This window comes from Erinaceus europaeus, chromosome 7 (genome assembly GCF_950295315.1).
Source record: "Erinaceus europaeus chromosome 7, mEriEur2.1, whole genome shotgun sequence".
NCBI lineage: Eukaryota > Metazoa > Chordata > Mammalia > Eulipotyphla > Erinaceidae > Erinaceus > Erinaceus europaeus.
Window position 1 is genome coordinate 119,387,742 of NC_080168.1, and position 20,293 is coordinate 119,408,034.

Below are 20,293 nucleotides of genomic sequence, written 5' to 3' on the forward strand. Positions count from 1 at the left end.
ACTATTTATTGTTATCTAATATCAAACAATAGTATTCATTAAATTTGCTTCTTTGATTAAGCTGGAAGTTGAAAATAGGTGTCATATTTTTCCCTCAACAAAATCAGTAGAGGAGCTAATACTTTCTTTTATCACATCTCATATTTCTGAATTTCCAAGTGAATTGACTAAATATCTGTGTACGTTTCACCTTTTTGCCTCTTCCTTGATGAAAACTAAATCAGATCTCTGATACTATATACCACATGTACTTCAATGGTTCTACTCTCAGTGGTGATTTTTCTGCTGCTACTGCATCTTATTTTATAGACAGCTTTTCTCCTATGTTTAAAATAGATTTTGAACATGATAAACACAGAATGTTAAATAAAAAATGTTAAATAATAAATAATGTTAAATAATGTTAAAAAATGTTAAATAATAAAACTTTAGATTCTGCAACATGACTTTTCGCTGTGGTTTTGAAATAGTTATCTCTTAACATGAGACTATCATGTAAAGGTATTTGGGCTATCAGAAAATGGTAACTGCATTCCATACTTCTGTAGCAATTGAAGGAAAATACATTATTAGTATTTGCATGGTTCAGATTTCTCTGTGATTCACAATAAATTAAATGAAGTCTCTCTAAAAACTTACATTTTAAAGACTTACATATATATGTATATATATACAGATATACATATATATCTACATATATATGTATATATACATATATGTATAGAGAGAGAGAGAGAGAGAGCAAGAGAGTGGAGAGCACAGCATCTCTCTAGTGGATACAGTATTGGAGATGGACCAGAACCTCAGGCAAAATAGTCCTGTGCTCTGCTTGTGAAGCTATTGCACTATGATGAAAATGTATTTTTGGGGACTGCAGGAAGATGGCGGACTGAGAAGCTGCTAGCAGCTGAGCTCCGACCACATCTCCTGGAAACGGTTCCAGATGCCACCAGGATGCTGGCCAGGCTTCCCTGGATTGAAGACCCGACCAATGTGTCCTGAAGCCCTGCTTCCCCAGAGACACACCTTACTAGGGAAAGAGAGAGGCAGACTGGAAGTATGGACCGACCTGTCAATGCCCATGTTCAGTGGGGAAGCAATTACAGAAGCCAGACCTTCCACCTTCTGCAACCCTCAATGACCCTGGGTCCATGCTCCCAGAGGGATAGAGAATGGGAAAGCTATCAGGGGAGGGGGTGGGATATGGAGATTGGGTGGTGGGAATTGTGTGGAGTTGTACCCCTCCTACCTTATGGTTTTGTTCATTAATCCTTTCTTAAATAAAAAATTTAAAAAAATGTATTTTTAATATCAGTGCACAAGAAAAGCATTCAAAGTCATGTCCCTTTAGAAAATTATTACAATACTTCCATACAGGTATGATCTGAAATATTGACTACATACATATTATTAAAAGAAGTCAATAATCAGAATATGGTATCAGCTAACTAAATTTTACAAGACCAATTAAAAAATAGTTCACTGAAAAATGTAAAAGGTGTAGAAATAGTTTCACTAAAGTAACAGTAAATTCATAAGTATGTGGGAATTACGGAAACGCCTTCTTCCTGCAAACGGTACTAATGTAAGGTTTTGTTTTATTAAACACCTTAGCGAGGATAAAACAGTTTGTTACCAAGTAGCTTTGATGAAGCACTGTGGCGACTTAACTATAGCTTCTTACTACGATTGGAGGTAGTGGAAGCTATGTAACATGGCGTCTTTGGAGAATGGTCATGGAAATATCTACATGTAATTACAATGATCACATTTTCATAGATTTGTATCGACACTAAAAATTGCCCTTTGGGAGAATCTATTAAAGCACTTTAAAAAGTTGCTGGAATAATGAAACATACGTCATAAGTGTATACAGTTGGGATATGTGCTGGGTAGTCTGTTGATTTATGTATGAGTGCCACCCAAGTTCATTTCAATCATATGTAGTTTATTCACTTGGTTTCCTTCTGAAGGAATGAATTCATTCTGATCATTTTGTCTGTAGTTTAGAAAATTGAACTCTAACAGATTGCAGTCTCAGAAGAAATTGCCTAGTGTTAGAGCTGCAAGTAATTGCTAAACTCCCACGTTCCCCGAGGGAGAAAGTGTGTCCTTGATTAGAAAAACATGCAAAAGAAAAAAGGCAGTAAGCTCACAGCTAATGGGCAAGACAGCATTCTCTGTTAAGTGCTTTACATCAACCAGACACATTCTTCTCCATTTTTACTAACTAGAGGATTAATTTATATTCCAAAAGAAATATTAAAATTCTAATCATTCTTCATCATTAGCTAGGAATTCTATATCTTTTCATTACTATGCAGAATGATAGTTATACTCAAATGAGATAAATAAATCTAAGGTAATTATTTAAATTCATTTAATCCATACTTCTAAAAGTACAGGCTTCTGACAACACGGCCACAAATTAAATAGGATAGTTTACTGTCCAATTACAATGGATCCTACAGATAGAAATAAATACTCTGTAGTAATATAAGCACTTAGTTTCTAGTGTACCACAGTGTATTATTTCTATGTCTATTAAAGAAGGTGAAAAAGCATCTTTTTCATGTAAACAAGTTCATTCTGACTAGACCTTCTTTATAAATAGATACATAGTTTCTGTATCACCATAGGTCATCAGAGTATATCATTCATTGGCTCAAAGTCACTGAACATATTAATCAAAAGAGTTCATCTGAGAACACGTACTAGCGCATTTACTAAGCATAACATATTTACAGCATATATATACATACACATATATATGCTTAGATATTTATTTATGATCAAAGCCACAATTTTTCTCTAACTTCTAGTAAAAACATCAAAGACACAGGACTAGGTAACAAAAAAACACAAAAATGAAAACCTAGTTCAAACATGTAAGTGTGCCCACTTGAGCAATATCTGGCGATTATTCAGTTAAATGAAGTCAGCTTCAGTATACAGTAAACCTCCTCAGATAAGTAACTATATGCATATCTAATACATTTGTAAAACATGTTGTAAATTGTCTCAATTAAAAAACAAACAGTACTTAAAAGAACCAACATTTTCTATGTTGCCTAGTCAAAACATTAACAGTTCTATAAAATATTGGTCTTGGAGCTATACATGTAAACACTATGTTATTAGTATAAAGCATATATTTTTAAACTAATCACATAATCTTTTATATGTAAAGATATAACATATAGAAGCTGACTATTCACAAATATACTTATAATTGGTGTTTCTATGGTTGCGCCTCGCCTCTCTTGAGTCAACTTTTCCAGAGAGAAAGAGAGAGGAAGAAAAGGACAAGATAGATTAACAAAACCAAGGCTTCCTCAGTGCACTGGGGGCTGGCCTCAAACCCAAGTTACAGGCAAGATAGATTAACAAAACCAAGGCTTCCTCCAGTGCACTGGGGGCTGGCCTCAAACCCAAGTTACAGGCAAGATAGATTAACAAAACCAAGGCTTCCTCAGTGCACTGGGGGCTGGCCTCAAACCCAAGTTACAGGCAAGATAGATTAAGAAAACCAAGGCTTCCTCAGTGCACTGGGGGCTGGCCTCAAACCCAAGTTACAGACATGAAAAAGAATCGTGCTCTATCCAGGTGAGACATCTTGTCAGCCCTGACAAATATTCAGTGTTATTTGGTCCACCAAAGCTAAGGTAAATCGATGCACAGGTCAGGCAAATCATAATGAAATATTTCACAGTTGTGACAACGTCCAAAGAAAGTCATGACCAAAATTAAAATTACACATTGCCACGCACAAGGAACCGAGGTAGAGCCCCAGCTCTCCAGTTGCATGAGTTTCATAAGCAGTAATGTAGATCTGTGGGTGCCTATCTTTCTCTCTACCTCTTTCTTTACCTTGCCCTCTTTTCTCAGCTTCTCTCTGCCCTATCAAATAAAATAAGGGGTAAAAAAAAAAAAAGGCCAACAGGAGCAGTGGATTTGTCATGTCGGCGCTAAGCCCCAGAGATAACCCTGGTGGAAATAAAAAATAAATGAATGAGTAAAATATGATAAAAAGAGAACCATTTTGACAGTTTTGCTTCTAAAAAAATCTCAAGAAAGAAAGTGCCATAAACAGTAGTATTTTCATATGAAGAGAATTATGTCAGTATTCACAGAAATAGAAAGAAAGGGATGAATTGATTACAGTGGAAACTGTTGGTATATGTCAAAAACAGTAGCCTGCTTTAAGAAATGAGTAACAACTTTCCCCATTATTGTAAGTATAGTTTATTCAACTTATTTTTTTGTAAAAATAATATTACTCTCTAAGATTCTGAACACTGCAGAGCAGCAATGGTGGGACTACCCTAGTCTCCTAAGGAAGGCTGGGTCAACCTACTATGCCCCTCGAGGAAGACTGGTCCTGAAATGAGCTCTAATGTTAAAACGTCTTTAGGAATAACAGTCATTACACCAAAGCTATTACTGGGGTAAATGCAGTCACCGATTTTAAAATAGCCTCGCTTAAACTGAGTAATCTCATCTTTTTAGGTAGAATCTGTATTTTTTTTTGCTATGTTTTCTCAAAAACAGAAGCACAATGAGTATTTATAACATTTCTTGCAGTGATGCCCTCCAGACACATCAGTCGTATCCAAACATCAAAGGCTTTAAGTTGTATTCTACTATTTGTAATGGAGCACATAGGAAATGCTTGTGTTTGTTTTAAAGGGTTTTTTTTGAAGGTATTCATTTATTCATTTGCTCATTCATTCATTCATTCATTCATTCATTCATTCATTCATTCAAAAGACAGAGAAGAGCAAGAAAGAATCAGGCATCACTCTGGTACATGTGCTGCCAGGGACTGAACTCAGTAACTCATGCTTGAGAGTCCAATGTTTTATCTACTGTACCACTTCCTGGATCACTTTATTGGTGGGTGCCTTTTTCTAAAACTGTTTTGGTGTTTCTAAAGCATGGCATCTACAATCATAGAATATGTGCACTAATATATGTAGTTATTGTGAGATTTTAAACTATGTATTATTGCTTAATACATGTTTTTGCTTAGACTACTTAAGAAAGAATTGTATTGTCACTACATTCATTAGTACATAATTAAGTTCTAAACTTTTTGTATGAGACATATTATTAAAAACTGATAAATAACAAAGGAATATGAGAAGAAAGTAAAAATGTTATAAGAAAATCAGAAATCCATTGCAACTTGCATCATAGGCAAGGGTTAAGATCAGCTTAGAAGGATGAAAGAAATAATAAGAAAACTAAAGATAATGGAAATAATATGAAAAAGAAAACTGGGATTTTTCTTTATCCTATTTGTATAAAGTAAAGTATGTTGAGTTAAGGATAGCTTAAAAGAAGGACTGGAAAAAATCATTTTTTCTCAAAATTAAGTTGTTTATTAATTCTTGATCCATGAGAAACAATCAACATCTGACAATGACTTTATTTTAATCTTGAAGGAAAAATCTCATCAACTCAAATAAACTCATTTCTCTAGGCTATATATCACCAAGGCAAGAGAAATTAGTTGTTTGGGGGGAGATGGAGGAACCAGCTAACTTGTGACCAACACTTCCTGAGTTAAGGACCTACTTGACAAAGCTTTTGTGTCACCTGATGGCACTGTGACTCATGACAAAATTACTATTTTTGAAAATTGGATTTTTCTTTGAACATTAGTCATTAAAACCTGACAAGAAACACGGTGCTTTTTTCTTTCTGATTTTTCACCCTCCAGCTACAGCTGAAACAAAATTATTTTTGAAAGACGTGAGGATGGAATATCTAGGTTATTGAATCCAAGTATCAAGAAAGGAAAAACTCCACAGAGTTTACAAACAGAAAACAGCTGCAAATTGTAGATAATTTTTCCTCCTTCGGTTTCCTTTACTAAGAGTTTGTACTTCCCCACAACCAAATACCTACTGATACACAGCTTTCATGTAAGAAAACAAAAGACAACTTCCCACCATGAGAATAACTGTGAACAGTAATAAAACCTGTTTCGTCGAGAAAGATTTTTTGTTAGTAGTGCAATAATTCAGTCCATCTGTAATTGCCAAATATTTATTCTGAAAAGCTCTGTAGACAAAATTTTCAGTGATTTAATTACTTTGAAAGTATTTTACCTATCTACGAAAAGACATACTCTTCAAAACACACACACACACACACACACACACACACACACACACACACTAATACACTAATGCCTTCATGGTAATACATTTAGCACTTCTATTTCTGTTGATGTTATCATAGTTTCCATTAACTACTGTCTTCTTATTACAACAGATGGTTAAAATCATTGTTAATTTAGACTACATTTAATATAAAAGTAGCTATGAAACCATACAACTCCTTCTGTGAGTATCATTGATTTTGATAAATTGGTACTTTCTTTCCTCCCAAATGATAATATGTTCGAACAGCTGTCAAACATTTCAGCCAACAAATGTTTGGTTGAACATATTCTCTAAGGATGTATCACCTTCTTCTACATATTTTAATTTATCTATTGAGGTTATATACCACAGTAAATGCATTTGTTATGCTCAAAGACTTCTAATTAATAACATCCACAAACATATTGATCTTACATGCTTCCACCTCATGTATATATGTTTTTAGAAAGCAGCATGTTATAGAAAATAAGTTTTATTAAAACTAGTGCTGCGGCCTCTAGCCCTCTTTTTGTATCTGTGTCCCTCTCTATATATCTATCTTTTGAAAACATCATCCCAAGGCAGTGAAATTTCATGAGTTCTGGAAAAAAAATCATGTTTGTATAATATTGTAGTCTATACAATGTGCAATGTTAATATGACTGAAGTTTTACAACACCTTAAATTTAAACACTTTTTACTAAGTAATTCAAACCATCATCTGTGTCTACAGTGAGTCCGAATTTTCCATCTGATGTAAGGACTTACTTTAATGTCAATGACTGCTGAGTAACAGTAGTGTTTACTGAAGATTAGGGCAGCTATGGCAATTTATTGATTGATTTTAGTGTATCTGTGTTTCTTTTTTTTCTTATAGTTAAACAGTTGTCTTCTTTTTTTTAAATTTGTTTATTTATTTACTTCCTTCTGTTGCCCTTGTTCTATTGTTGTTATGATTGATGTTGTTGTTGGATAGGACAAAGAGAAATGGTGTGGGGGGGGAAGACAGAAGGTGAGAAAGATAGACACCTGCAGACCTGCTTAACGGCTTGTGAAGCGACTCCCCTGTAGGTGGGGAGCTGGGGGCTTGAACCAGGATCCTTACGCCCATCCTTGTGCTTTGCACCACGTGCGCTTAACCCACTGCGCTACCACCCGACTCCCAACAGTTGTCTTCTTAACCACTTAGTGAGTCATATTCTCCTTGTAATCTTTGTCACATATTAAGTATAATGCTATGTACACTTTTTAAAATTAGGAGTGGCAAGTTCATTAGATAAGAGGGGTATGATTCCACACAATTCCTAGAACCAGAGTTCTCCAGGAAATTTATTTTTTATTTTTATAGCAATAGTTTCCTCCATCAAGCTTCACAAGAAGTGTGAAGCAGTTCTATTTCTCTCTCTCTCTCTCTCTCTCTCTCTCTCTCTCTCTCCCTCTCTCTCTCTCTGTGTGTGTGTGTGTGTGTGTGTGTGTGTGTGTGTATGTGGACTTTTATAAAAACATACTTTAAAAATAAAGTAGTATTTTGTTTGTTTCTTTAGTGAAGGAGAGAGACCAGAATATAGGTCTTTCCTCCTTCCCCACCCTCTCTGTGTATATGTCTATAAATGTTTCTTATTTTGTGTGAAACCAGGGACCAAACTCAAGGCTTTTTACATGACATATAACTTCTACTGCTGAATCACCTCCTGACCCATCAAATAGCTTTAATAAGCAGTGAACAACACTAGATTCTGTTCTCTTTTTTATTAGTTTTAATGTATCTGCCTGAAATTGATTCATTTATAATAAGACCTAGTGTACTTGGCAGATAATAACATAAAGGGTCAGTATAACTATTTTGTTCACTGCTACTGTAAAAATAATCTAATGGTTTTCTAAGATACAAACTAAAATGCCTCCTAATTGCCAATGGCATTTATAAGTCATCATTAATATGCTAGGAGAGATAGCTATAGACATTAAACAGGACAGTATGTGACAGGTTAAATTAGATAAAATGAAAATTAAGTTAAGAAACCAATCTGATAAACACCATGTAATACAAATTTGCTTTTAGACATTAACTTAACTATTTGTGCTACCTAAATTAACTCTACCTAATATTAGCTTTTTTTATTCCTCTTATTAGTGTATATTAATCTTTGAAGGCAAATGTGGCACAATTTAAATGATCTCATCTCGTTTAGCATCTTGCCATCAAATAAAAGAAAGGCACACTAAAATGAAAATCAGTTAGGAAAAGACAAATGTACCAGGTATCTCCAGTTTTATAATTTCTTTACATCTGGAAAAAATAGAAGGGATAAACCCATCTAACAGATGTGAATATCTCATAAATCAATTTCTATGTCACTGTGCTCTATAAAGTTTGTAAAATGGAGGAAAATGGAATTAATTCATCTGAATGGTCTTTTCCATGGGTATCTTTTTCTTCTGATAAGTGGTAGCTATCACCTGATGATAAAGATATGCCTTATTAAGGTGGCATACCAATTACTTAGAGAAAGACAGCATTTCAGAAGCTTGAAACTTAAGTACAGAGAATGTGATGAAATGTTTATCTAGCCTTCCAGTAGAGACAACATCATGTTACACTGGGGTGTGGGGGAACTCCTTGTTCATTCAGCACATAGTATACACTGTCCTTTGAGACATTTTTATTATTCCATCTAGAGATTTGCACTGTCTAATGGGGAAGAGGGGTTCGTCATAAATTCTGTTATATATTTTTTATGTTTGTAACAAATACAAATTTGAACTGGAATTGTTAGAAAATAGTGGAAGTATTACTGTACCCAGCATGGAAATAAAATTAACTGTTTTTCTCTCTACCAATTAACCTCATCTGAACTACAAAACAACTTAACAAAATAAAACCAGTAACTAGAATCCTTATGAGACTCTTAGTCCAGAAAGAAGGCAGAAACAAGCCTACTGAATTAGGTCAAAGTATGCAGAGCTCATTCTTTTTTTCTTTTTAAAGATTTTAATATTTATTGATTTCCTTTTTGTTGCCCTTGTTGTTTTAATTGTTTTAGTTGTTATTGTTGATGTCATTCGTTGTTGGATAGGACAGAGAGAAATGGAGAGAGGAGGGGAAGACAGAGGGGGAGAGAAAGACAGACACCTGCAGACCTGCTTCACTGCCTGTGAAGCGACTCCCCTGCACGTGGTGAGCCCGGGGCTGGGAACTGGGATCCTCATGCCAGTCGTTGTGCTTGTGCCACCTCTGCTTAACCTGCTGCGCTACCGCTAGACTCCCTGCAGAGCTCATTCTTAAGTGACTTATTGTCAGAATCCAGATTCAACAAAAAAGAAAAGTTAGGAATTGGATGTAAATAGTTAAAATAGCTTAGGGTTGAAGAAAACAAGTATTCTTATTAAAATTGAATGTCCTCTTACTCCAGATGCTTACCGTTCTGTTCTCTTTCCTCAACTAAGAATTCTGATAAATTCTGATAGTATTCTCTTTCTGAATTGTAAGTTGCCATGCAATTATGATCATCAAAACTTGAAGAGGTATATTATGCTGTCAGAAAGGCACAGCATATCCCATTAGTCTCAATTAGCAATTGTTTCTTGATAAGTATTTTTAAAAGCCTGAAATGCTAAATTAGGGGGTTATCTGAGAGACAAAACTCATCTTTTGGAAAGCCATTAATTTATAAGTGTTTTATCGAAACAATAGAAAATAACATGAAAAATCAGCTGAAGCATGAAATAAGAGAAACAAAAGTGCCAGAAACAAATTAAGCAATTAGTCAAGGTGAACCTCTATAACCCCAGAACTTAATAGAAATCTAATTCTGTATATTTACAGAAGTTTGGGTAGCACGTGCACTTTGATGATTTTCAAACAGAACATCTAATTCTAGAATGTGCTTCTTTCAGTAGAGATTTTACCTTGCGGCTTATTATTATGGGACCTCATATAATTGCTCAGAAATTTAGGAAGTACATTTTTTTTACTCTTTTCTACCCTAGATATTTTTTATTCTACTCTTTTCCCCTTAAATTTAGCCAAACTAATAGATTCTCAGTCAGATATATATACATATATATATATATATATATATATATATATATATATACACACACACACACACACACATATATTTCCCTTTGGAGGAAGAGGGTCTTTGGAAGTAATGAGTGACATTCAGGGTAGTTATAACTGGGGATATTTTGTCCCATTTGCATACAATGAGAAAAGAATAGAGTCGTTATCAAGCATGAGAAATCTGAAGCAGAAGTGTAAATTATACCCTGTAATTGGGTTAAAGTTTCATTTTTTTTTAACCAGAGCACTGCTCAGCTGTAGCTTATAGTGGTACGGGGGATTGAACCTGGGACTTTGGAGTCTCGGGCATGAGAGTCTGTTTGCATAACCCGTATGCTATTTACCCTCCACCCTTCATTTATTTTCTAAAGAAAAATATCTCAAGTATTCTTGTTTTAGTTATCTACTGCCATATAACAGTCCAGAATAGTGATCTAAAATGATAACATCCTTTATGGCAACCAAAGTTAATAATTAGCATTTTTTTTTTTTTCTCCCAGAGCACTAATGCTCAGTTTAGTTTAGGGTTCGACCTAATACCTAGGAGTTTCAGGCATGAAAGTACTTCACTATCCTATCTCCCCCAAACTAAAGCTAATAATTAGAATGAACACTTTCAGTCATATCAAAGACAAAGATAGTTATATATAAGGTCTTCTCCCAGACCTCTCCTCTACAGCAGTTCAAAATAAAGAAGGCAAAAACTATTACCAGGTTGGGGACACTGATTTTTTTTTTTTCTTTTTTTCACTGGTGCTTGATCCCTGCACTACGAATCCACTACTCCTGGAGGCCATTTTTTCCATATATTAGATAGGACAGGGAGAACTTGAAAGAGGAGGGTAAGATACAGAAGGGAAAAGATGCAGCACCACCCAGCCCTGACATTGATTTTTAAAAGACAAAACCTGGCATCTGACATGTGTGACTGAAGAGGTGTGACACTGTGAAATGATTTTTGACTAGTATTTGAGAAAGCTATAGGGGAATTCAGCAGAAACTTGAAGGTGCATAAAAACACCATTAAGAGGCCAGATTGTGGAGCACCTCATTGAACGCACATGTATACAATGCACAAGGACCTGGGTTCAAGCCCCTGGTCCCTATATGTAGAGGAAGGCATCACAAGTTGTGAAGTAGGGCTGCAGATGCCTGTCACTTCCCTCTCTATCTTCTACTTCCTCTCTATTTCCGCATGTATCTATCCAATAAACACAGATAATTAAAAAAAAAAATAAACATCACTAACCCTGAGTCACATTGTAAGAGTGGGTGCTGGGTGGTGGCAAAGCCACTTAAAGCATGTTAGCACGCACAAGTACCTGGGCTCAATTCCTCTAATCACCTCAGGTAAGACAAAAGCTTTTGAGCAGTGAAGCAGTGCTGTAGGTGTCTCCCTTGTTCTCTCCATCTCTCTCTACCATCCCCCTCTCATTTTTTTCTGTCTTTATTCAATAAATAAATAGAAGATTTAAACAAGTATGATTCTGGCATGTCAGTTGTGAATGAAATAATAACGCTGGTTTGCAAATCATTTAAAATAGCATGTTATTGTAAAGGATGACTTTCCAAGGACTTCCTTAGTCAAGGTTGCTGGCAAGTTCTCTTCCAGGACTTGAAGTTCAGGTAAAATAAGTATAATAAGGAGAAAAACTCCCTGGCTATAATGAGAAAGCTGGCTTGCAATAATATAACCACAGAAATGCTCCATAATAGTATAACTAATGGGGCCAGGTGAGGGCTCATCTGGTTGAGCATTCCTGTTACAATGTGCAAGGACCCAGGTTCAAGCTCCTGGTCCCTACTTCTAGGGGGAAAGCTTCAAGCTTCAGCAGTGGTGGTGCAGGGCTGTAGATGTCTCCCTGTCTCTCTTCTTCTCTATCTCCCCCTGTCCTCTCAATTTCTGACCGTCTCTATCCAATAAATAAGTATGATTAAAAAATAAATAGTAAAATAACTAACTACTTATACTACTAGTGGGAATATGAATTGGTTTAATCTCTGTGGAATACGGTCTAGAGATAACTCAGAACATTAGAAATGGACATACCCTATGACCCAGCAATCCCTCTCCTCATCATCTAACAAACAAAAGAAAAAAACCACCTATCAAAAGTGATCCATGTACATCTGTTTGTAGCAGGACAACTTATAATAGGCCAGACATGAAAGCAACCCAGAACTCTGCCCCGAGGCAGATGAGATCTGCAAAAAGTTTATTATATATGTATATCTTTGATATGATCATATATAGAGAGATAGATAGATACAATCAGCTATTACAAGTGATAAAAATCATTTCTTTAACTCACTTTGAATGAAACTTGATGGAATCATGTTAAATAAAATAAGTCAGAAGGAGAAGAATAAATATCATATAATCCCACTTACAGGTGAAGTTTAACAAATAAGGAAGGGTCGGGGGGACAAATAGTATAGTGGCTTTTTAAAATGAGTTGCATGCCTGCAGCATCAAAAGTCCCAGGTTCATGCCCCAGCAGCACTATAAGTCAGAGTTTAGAAGGGCTCTGGGGAAAAAAATAAATAAAAATAAGAACAGAAAGAGAAGTAAGAAAAAAGAAAGGAAGGAAGCGAGACAGAGAGTGAGAAGGAAAGAAAGAAAAGTTGATCGAGGCAGGAAAGAGCCTCCTCCACAAAGAACAAACAAACAAACATGAAAAGAGTAAAACAGGGCAAGGGAGACAGCTTAATGGTTATTCAAAGAGAGTCTAACGCCTGAGACTCCGAAGTCCCAGGTTTGATCCCCCGCACGACCATAAACCAGAGCTGAGCGGGTGCTCCGGTAAAAAGAAAAAACAAAAGGAAACAGAAAAAAAGGATGAAACTTTTGTTATGGGGGGGGCGTTAGTGGATTACAGTACACTTGCTGACACATGGGTTTAATCACTCATCTTTTTGTGACAGGTGTTTGCAAAACACTCTCATCCCCAACTTAGGTAACTTTCCATCCAGCACCAGGGCCCTAAAGGAAATATTTAATTTTAAATCTGGTTTAGCATTTGATTACTATGTGGTATGAGTTTGGATAATAAGCTATCTTAAGGTAACCACAAGCTAATTTATAATAAGAATATAAAAACCAAAACACCCCTGGGTCCATACTCCCAGAGGGATAGAGAATGGGAAAGCTATCAGGGGAGGGGGTGGGGTATGGAGATAGGGTGGTGGGAATTGTGTAGAGTTGTACCCCTCCTATCCTACAGTTTTGTTAATTTCTCCTTTCTTAAATAAATAATTAAATAATAAAAATCCAACACACACACACAACCTAGGGACTGACAGAACACCCATAAAAATTAGCACTTCTTATCAGTAATATATAGTATACCACCTCTTTCAGTAGCACCTATGATTCTATATTTTAAATCTGTACAAAGACATTATGATATACAGCCTGAGAAGAATCATTAGCCCGTTAATCTGATGCAACTGAATGAAAGGAGGGACTATGGATAATATTTATTCCCAATGTCTTTCTAAATTACCATATATGTCATGACCAGACATCCTAGATTAGGCAAATATCAACATAAATAATTCAGACAGTAAATAGAAGAATTTTATGGCTGGGTGAACACTTTAGCACTTTGTAGTCATCTTTTAGTAATGGTTCTCTTCTCCCATCAGTGATCTCAAGAATTAGAGAAATGAGGATGACAGCAAGAAGGAGGCCACTGTTCACTATGCACAGCAGCAAATAAGCAGGGTGTAAACTGAATGACAGGGCGATCTAGCATTGCTGAAGTCTCCTATAGTCTCTATGCACACAGCTTCTTCAAAGACCCTAAAAGTCACTCTAAAAAAAAAAAATAGAAGCCACTGGCCTTTGAGGAGTTAAGAATTGAGGTTGAGGTTTATTCTTCATATGGTAAGAAAGCACTGAAAAATGCCTAATTCTGCTCCAGGGTCTTAATGATTAGGTTATCTGCTGAAAAAAATTAATACATACAGATGCAGTCACATTGAAAACTATGCACCCAATGTCTCATTTCTCTTTATTTTAACAAAAATTTGGAAATTCTACATCTTGGTAGCAGGCTAATGTCACTGAAAAATTTCTAGGCCTTTTAGTACACTTTTGTTTATCTGCATACTTAAGCTTCTTATACAGTGCTGATGAATTTTAACACTGAGTTGCAAGTTGCTAAAAATTCCCTGACTAAAAATGCAATTTCATATTCTCTACCAAGATTTTAAAAATATATATAACATATTTACATATAATTAAGACTGAACTATTTGTATCAATTATGGATACAAATAGTGAATAGTACATTAGTGCTCTAAGAAATTTCATTCTTAAAATCTTGATATCATGATGTATAAAATATAAGATGAACAATCATTATGATTTCTTAAACAGGAATGAAACCTTGCCAAATTGTGAACCTTGAATCTGAAGGTGCAGTCTAGTGGAATTACAGATGCCTCTAAAAGCTTTACAAAAAAGAATCTTTGTTCACTAACAAGTATTAAAAAAATGAGGCTCCAATAACTTAAACTTGGTAATACTACATCTAGAGTTGTCTATTGAGGCCTCAGCTTTCTTTGATCTAACACATTAGAAGGAATGTTTAAATACTTACATTAAAGATTGATTTTATTATGTGTATTAGAGGACCAATTAAAATATTTTCCCAAATGCAGCCTCCATCCATGAGGAACCAAGAATCAAAAACTATTTCATTTATTTGACACTGAAGTAAAAATGAAAAGAAAATGTGCTAACTTGGAGGAGATTTTGCTTTTGATGAAATGTCATCTTTTTCACTAATAGTAATAATTTTATTTTAATTTATAATAAAATAATATTTGTTAAATTATGGAAGCTTAAAAGTTAACAATAAGTGACTTTAAAAATTCAACAGTGCCTTAAAGCTTCTTAATTTCAATGCCGAATTTTATGTAACTTATGTCACAAGCATATTGATTAAATTATTATATATTGTAAAAATGGTAAAAACTGAGGCATCTGCTTAAAAATCTAAACTATATTTTTAGAATTTTTCTCAATTTTTTAATGGACAAGGAGCTATGTGAAAATTAATCATTACGTAAGTGGCTCTCCATTGGCTACTTACCAATTCTATGAATTGGTATTCTGTGAATCTCAAAGTTGGAGCTAAGTGACAAAGATTTTTAGTTAGATAAAATCAAACAAGACTCCTAAAGAAACTAGGCATGGAGATTGAAGCCATTAACATTCTAATCTTATGTTGTATACTGCCACGTAACTACTACATCTATATTTAGAATATTTTACACATTAAAAATGACTTTCTGGTACTATATTAGAATATTAGTAAAGAATTCTGAACGAACACTCTCCTTTTCAAGGTAAAAACAGATCCTAAGTTGCATTGTGGGAGTTTTTTGATTGTTTGTTTTTAAACACCATTAAGAATGAATGCTTTCTTTTACTTCCAGAAGAAAAAGTATATAATCATAGTCAAGTCTAAAGATTATTAATCAATTTTTAGTAAGCAAGAGAGATATAATCCTTTTATGCTCTCCTCAAACATTTAAGTAATGTGACGTAACCATCTCCTATCAGACAAACCACAATGTGAAGCATAAAAATTTTTAGTGAAGCTACCTCATGATTTAGCGATGCCTTCCACTTAATTTTTTAAACTAAATAACAAATTAGATCATGTGGCAGTAACATTAACTCCTGTTATCTTTATTTCCAGTGATAAAGTGTTCACTAATTTAAGTTTTAAACTCTACAGAGAGGATATCAGTACTTAGGCAACCTACCAGATAGATACTTAAAAATATAAATTATCCATGTGGATAAATTTATACTTTACAATCTGGCACCATCTAATGTATTTTATATGCTTGCATTCCTTCTGGATTAATTGACATGAAGAAATGATTCTATTCCAGCGAAGCAAAAAATAGTCAGTGAAAAAATACTAGAAATAATAAATTACAGAATGCAAATATGTCATCTTTTTCACTATGGATCCCATCAACACAGTTTTGTTTTATAGCATAGTATAATAAAACAGAAACCACTATTGTTGAAAATTACGTTACTTGTATAATTTAAAATCTTAGTTTTAACATAATAATGTGAATATAATATTGTCAATACATGCCTTTCCCCAAGTCTTGCACTTTTTTTATTATTTGTGGTTGATATATATAATATCACACCCAAAAAAATTGACAGTAACTGCATAAGGAGTAATACATATATAAGTAGAAATTTAAAACATTTATTGGTGATTTCCATAGTCATTTGAGGTAGTGTCAATTAAATTAATAAATTACTGATAGCAAGATACTATGGTCTGCTTCTAAACATTGTTAATTGAGTACTAGTTTAACCCATACTCAGGAATAATGGAAGGCTACATTGTGATAATGTCTATAAATTCATTTTTCTTCCTTTTTATTTCTCTTGAATTCTTGAAATTATTTTATCTATAATAGTATAAGATCTAAATTCTTCCACTTTAGTGGAATCTAATTGCCCCAAAACAATGTCTCAACATATAGAAGTTGACTCACAATTTCCAAATTGTATATAGTACTTACCCATCCAAGAAAGATGGAACAGTAAGCTGAGAAGCTGTCAAGGAGAAAAATGCCAAAAGGATTAATAGATCATATTGCTGTAACATGATGATGTGAATTATAAACAGCTATGTAAAAATTAGGTCGTTCGCAGTCATAGGGCTTGGCTTCTTCCAGCCGTGGCAGCTGAGTAGTGAACATTTATCTTCTGATATGCACTGGTAAGTAGCTGGCAGGCTTGGTATATATAAACACTATTTAAATATGTTATGATTGGCATGAATTCAGAAAATGTCTTCTGACATTCCCAGCAGGTATCATAAAATTTAAATATTGCTGAAGGTGACAGAAGAATCAAGGTAAAGCCAGAAGTGAAAAAAAAAAAAAAAACTAATAGTAAGAAAAATTGAAAGGATATTTGGAAATAAGACATGCATGTTTAATTATATAAGGAAGTTTAAACAAATTAATAATACCTACATGATCTATAATAATGATTTGGCATTTCATTGTAGATTAAAACTTAGAGAAAAATAATATCTTCAAACATTGGCTTACTAGGTTGGCAAAATAGTTTGCCCTGGTAAGTGTGCTTGCTTTTCCTTCCTTGTGACATTGCTTTGCGCATACCTGCCCCTTCCCCTCAGTGCCACTGGGTGTTACATATCTTAACTTTCTGTCTCTCTTTCTACATGAAAAAGTCACTCAAAAGCAGTGACACCATGATAATAATAAAAAATAAAAATAATAGATAAAGTACGACATTGGCTTATTGATATTTAACTTTTGGTATTTCTTAGAAATAAAACAAATCTTCCTCACGTGTTTTCCTTATTATATATGAAAAGAAGTATGTTGTTATCCTACTGTTATTATTTCTGACTCTACTAATGACTCAACCGTAAAGAAGTAAATGGGGAGTCGCTTCACAAGCGGTGAAGCAGGTCTGCAGGTGTCTGTCTTTATCTCGGCCTCTCTGTCTTCCCCTCAGCTCTCCATTTCTCTCTGTCCTATCCAACATGACAACATCAATAACAACAATAATAACTACAACAATAAAAAAACAAGGGCAACAAAAAGGGGATTAAATAAATAAAGACTAAAAAATTACAAAAAATCTGGTATTAAAATAATGATATAAAAAAACCTCATATAATTGCCAATTTCCAGGTTATCCACTGAAGAAATGGTTTGAACTTAACTGGAATGCCTTACATTTAGTTGTCTTGGTAATAGATCACACAATTAAAGTAGTTTCTTCATAAATAAAAATAAGTAAAAGTTAGCCATATTCACAAAAATATTTTTAAAATACCTATGAGCAATGAGATATTCTTATAAGTGGAATAAAATGAGAAGCTGAATTTAATCCACTGAAATAATTGCTCCTTATAGTTACTAAGCTGATAATCCTTATTCACAAATACATTATATACATAGACTGAATTAAGAAAGACAAACTAAGTAGCACAGGAAGTTGGTACAGTTGGAAACTGTTCAACTCTCAACCATGAGATCCCAAATTCAGTGTTAGCTTTGCATATGCCAGAATGAGGCTTTGATCCTACCTTTCTCATTTATAAATAACATATTTTTAAGACAGATTTTAATTCTATCTGTTGGAGTTAGTAACTGTTAATATGTAATATTTATGCTTGTTTTTCTTTTCTCTGAACCTCATTATAAAAAAATAAGTCACTCTCACCAAATATAAAATGTAAAGCTATGAAAAAAATGCATGGTCACTTTAATCCCATTCAATAAATAACTAATATTGAGTTTGCTGCATTTCTGTCAAAATTGTCTACATAGTTATCAACAGGATTTAACATTACAAAAAATATACAAATACACTATGTTAAGGCATGTCTGTAATATTTGTCCAAGATTATTTTCTAATTTTTTTGTCTTAGTAAAGTATTTGGATGTTAAATATCTTTCAACACAAGTTCAAACACGTAGCTAATGATTGTATCTTACAATAAAAGAATAAGAATGATGAGTTTATATGATGTTTTCTAATAAAATTGTGGATTACTAAGTTAATTTTTATAGTTAAACCAGGAGTAGATAATGGTCATGGGAAAATATCTTGTGGAGTATTTATGTCAGGTAAAATTTACAATGATAAATGTTCTTATTAAGAAAATAAAATTTTGTAAGTAAGGAAGTCATGCACTTACTGAGCAGGAGGCAGGTCTAACAGGTTAGATTCTGAATGGAATACAGCTGAAAAGCGAATATTAGGAGGTTAATTCTTAAGTAGATTCCCCCAGGTTGTTGCTATGAACTGAAAGAAATCATTTTCCATAGCCAACATTTAAAACATATGAAATATAAAAGCTATTCCACCATAATTTTTTTTCATCTCAGCTAATTCGTTTTTTGTCCAAATTATTACTGAGGTAACCTTAACTTGTATCAGAATCATTATGTTAAAAGAACTCAAATGGATGGATTTCATTTGAAAAAAAAAAAGCTTAATATCATAGCAAAAAAAAAACAACACTTACATTTATCTAATATTTAATTACATATGAAAAGGCAGTAAAAATACAAGCACACACATATATATATAAACATATACACATGTAAAACATATATATGTGTGTGTGTGTTTTCCTGGGGTGTTGTCTCTAGTATTTATTATTTAGATTATTAATTCTATACAGACTTCAGTTGCTGTTAATCCATTGCTGTTCTATGACTGCCTTTAGATATGTCATTCTTTTGTTGTTCTAGCCAAATTTGTAAAAATAAATTACCTCTCAATTTTTTTTAGATTAATGATAGTCTATAGTTTCTTTGCTAAAACTTAGGTGATTGAAAAATAAATCACATGTACCATAAATATCCTTTGAATCACCGGCATTGCAAATTGACATTACAGTGTGGATTTTTCATCTTGACAGCTTATAGGAGGAGTCAACTTGCCCCAGATTTTCTTTAAAGATGAGCAAGATAAAACTGGCCAGACATAAAGAAAGACAATGTATTTATTCACTGCTGCAAAGAAATCAACTTGTGGATTGACTATATGAATTTTAATCTAAGTATAGCTACTGGGTAGTCTGAAATTTTCAGACACAAACATTAGCAGTAATTTTGTGCTCTTTCAAGGACTAAGTTAAGGGAACTGATTTTATGAAAGAATTGCACATTGACTGTTTTCAAGGGTAGAAAATAAATACAGAGAGAAAAACATGTATATAGATGTAGAATGTATACAGCCAAATGTAGAAGACACCTATCAATACTTTCATAAGCTGGATGGATCAGATATAATGAAAAACATAGCTACTATAATTTCCATAGAATTTTGAGCCCTTATGTAAAAAAAAAAAAAAAAAGGTTATCTAGAGTATCATATTGAGTAACATACAAAATCTAAAATGACAAGAAACTGGAATGTCAGGATCCAAACACAACCTATGGAAGATTATGGTGGAGATGCTGGAGAATGACCGCTACAGCACAGATGCTGCTCATGGCTTTTTGCTTTTTGTTACAGAACTGAAGACCTTTC

The 20,293-nt window shown here is 33.9% G+C and overlaps 1 protein-coding gene across 3 annotated transcripts in view; it reads right to left on the minus strand.

Moving 5' to 3' along the window:
- MGAT4C (MGAT4 family member C) overlaps positions 1 to 19,018 on the minus strand; it is a 590,449-nt gene extending 571,431 nt beyond the window's left edge. For 2 of the 3 annotated variants that reach the window (XM_060195500.1, XM_060195499.1), the window contains exons 1-2: positions 18,951 to 19,018; positions 16,789 to 16,822 (exon numbers count right to left, since the gene is read on the minus strand). The gene's annotated coding sequence lies outside the window, so the exon portion shown is untranslated. Of the gene's footprint in view, positions 1 to 16,788; positions 16,877 to 18,950 lie in introns of those variants that run through there. The other variant, XM_060195501.1, reaches the window with a different exon arrangement.
- Positions 19,019 to 20,293: the final 1,275 nt, after the last annotated feature.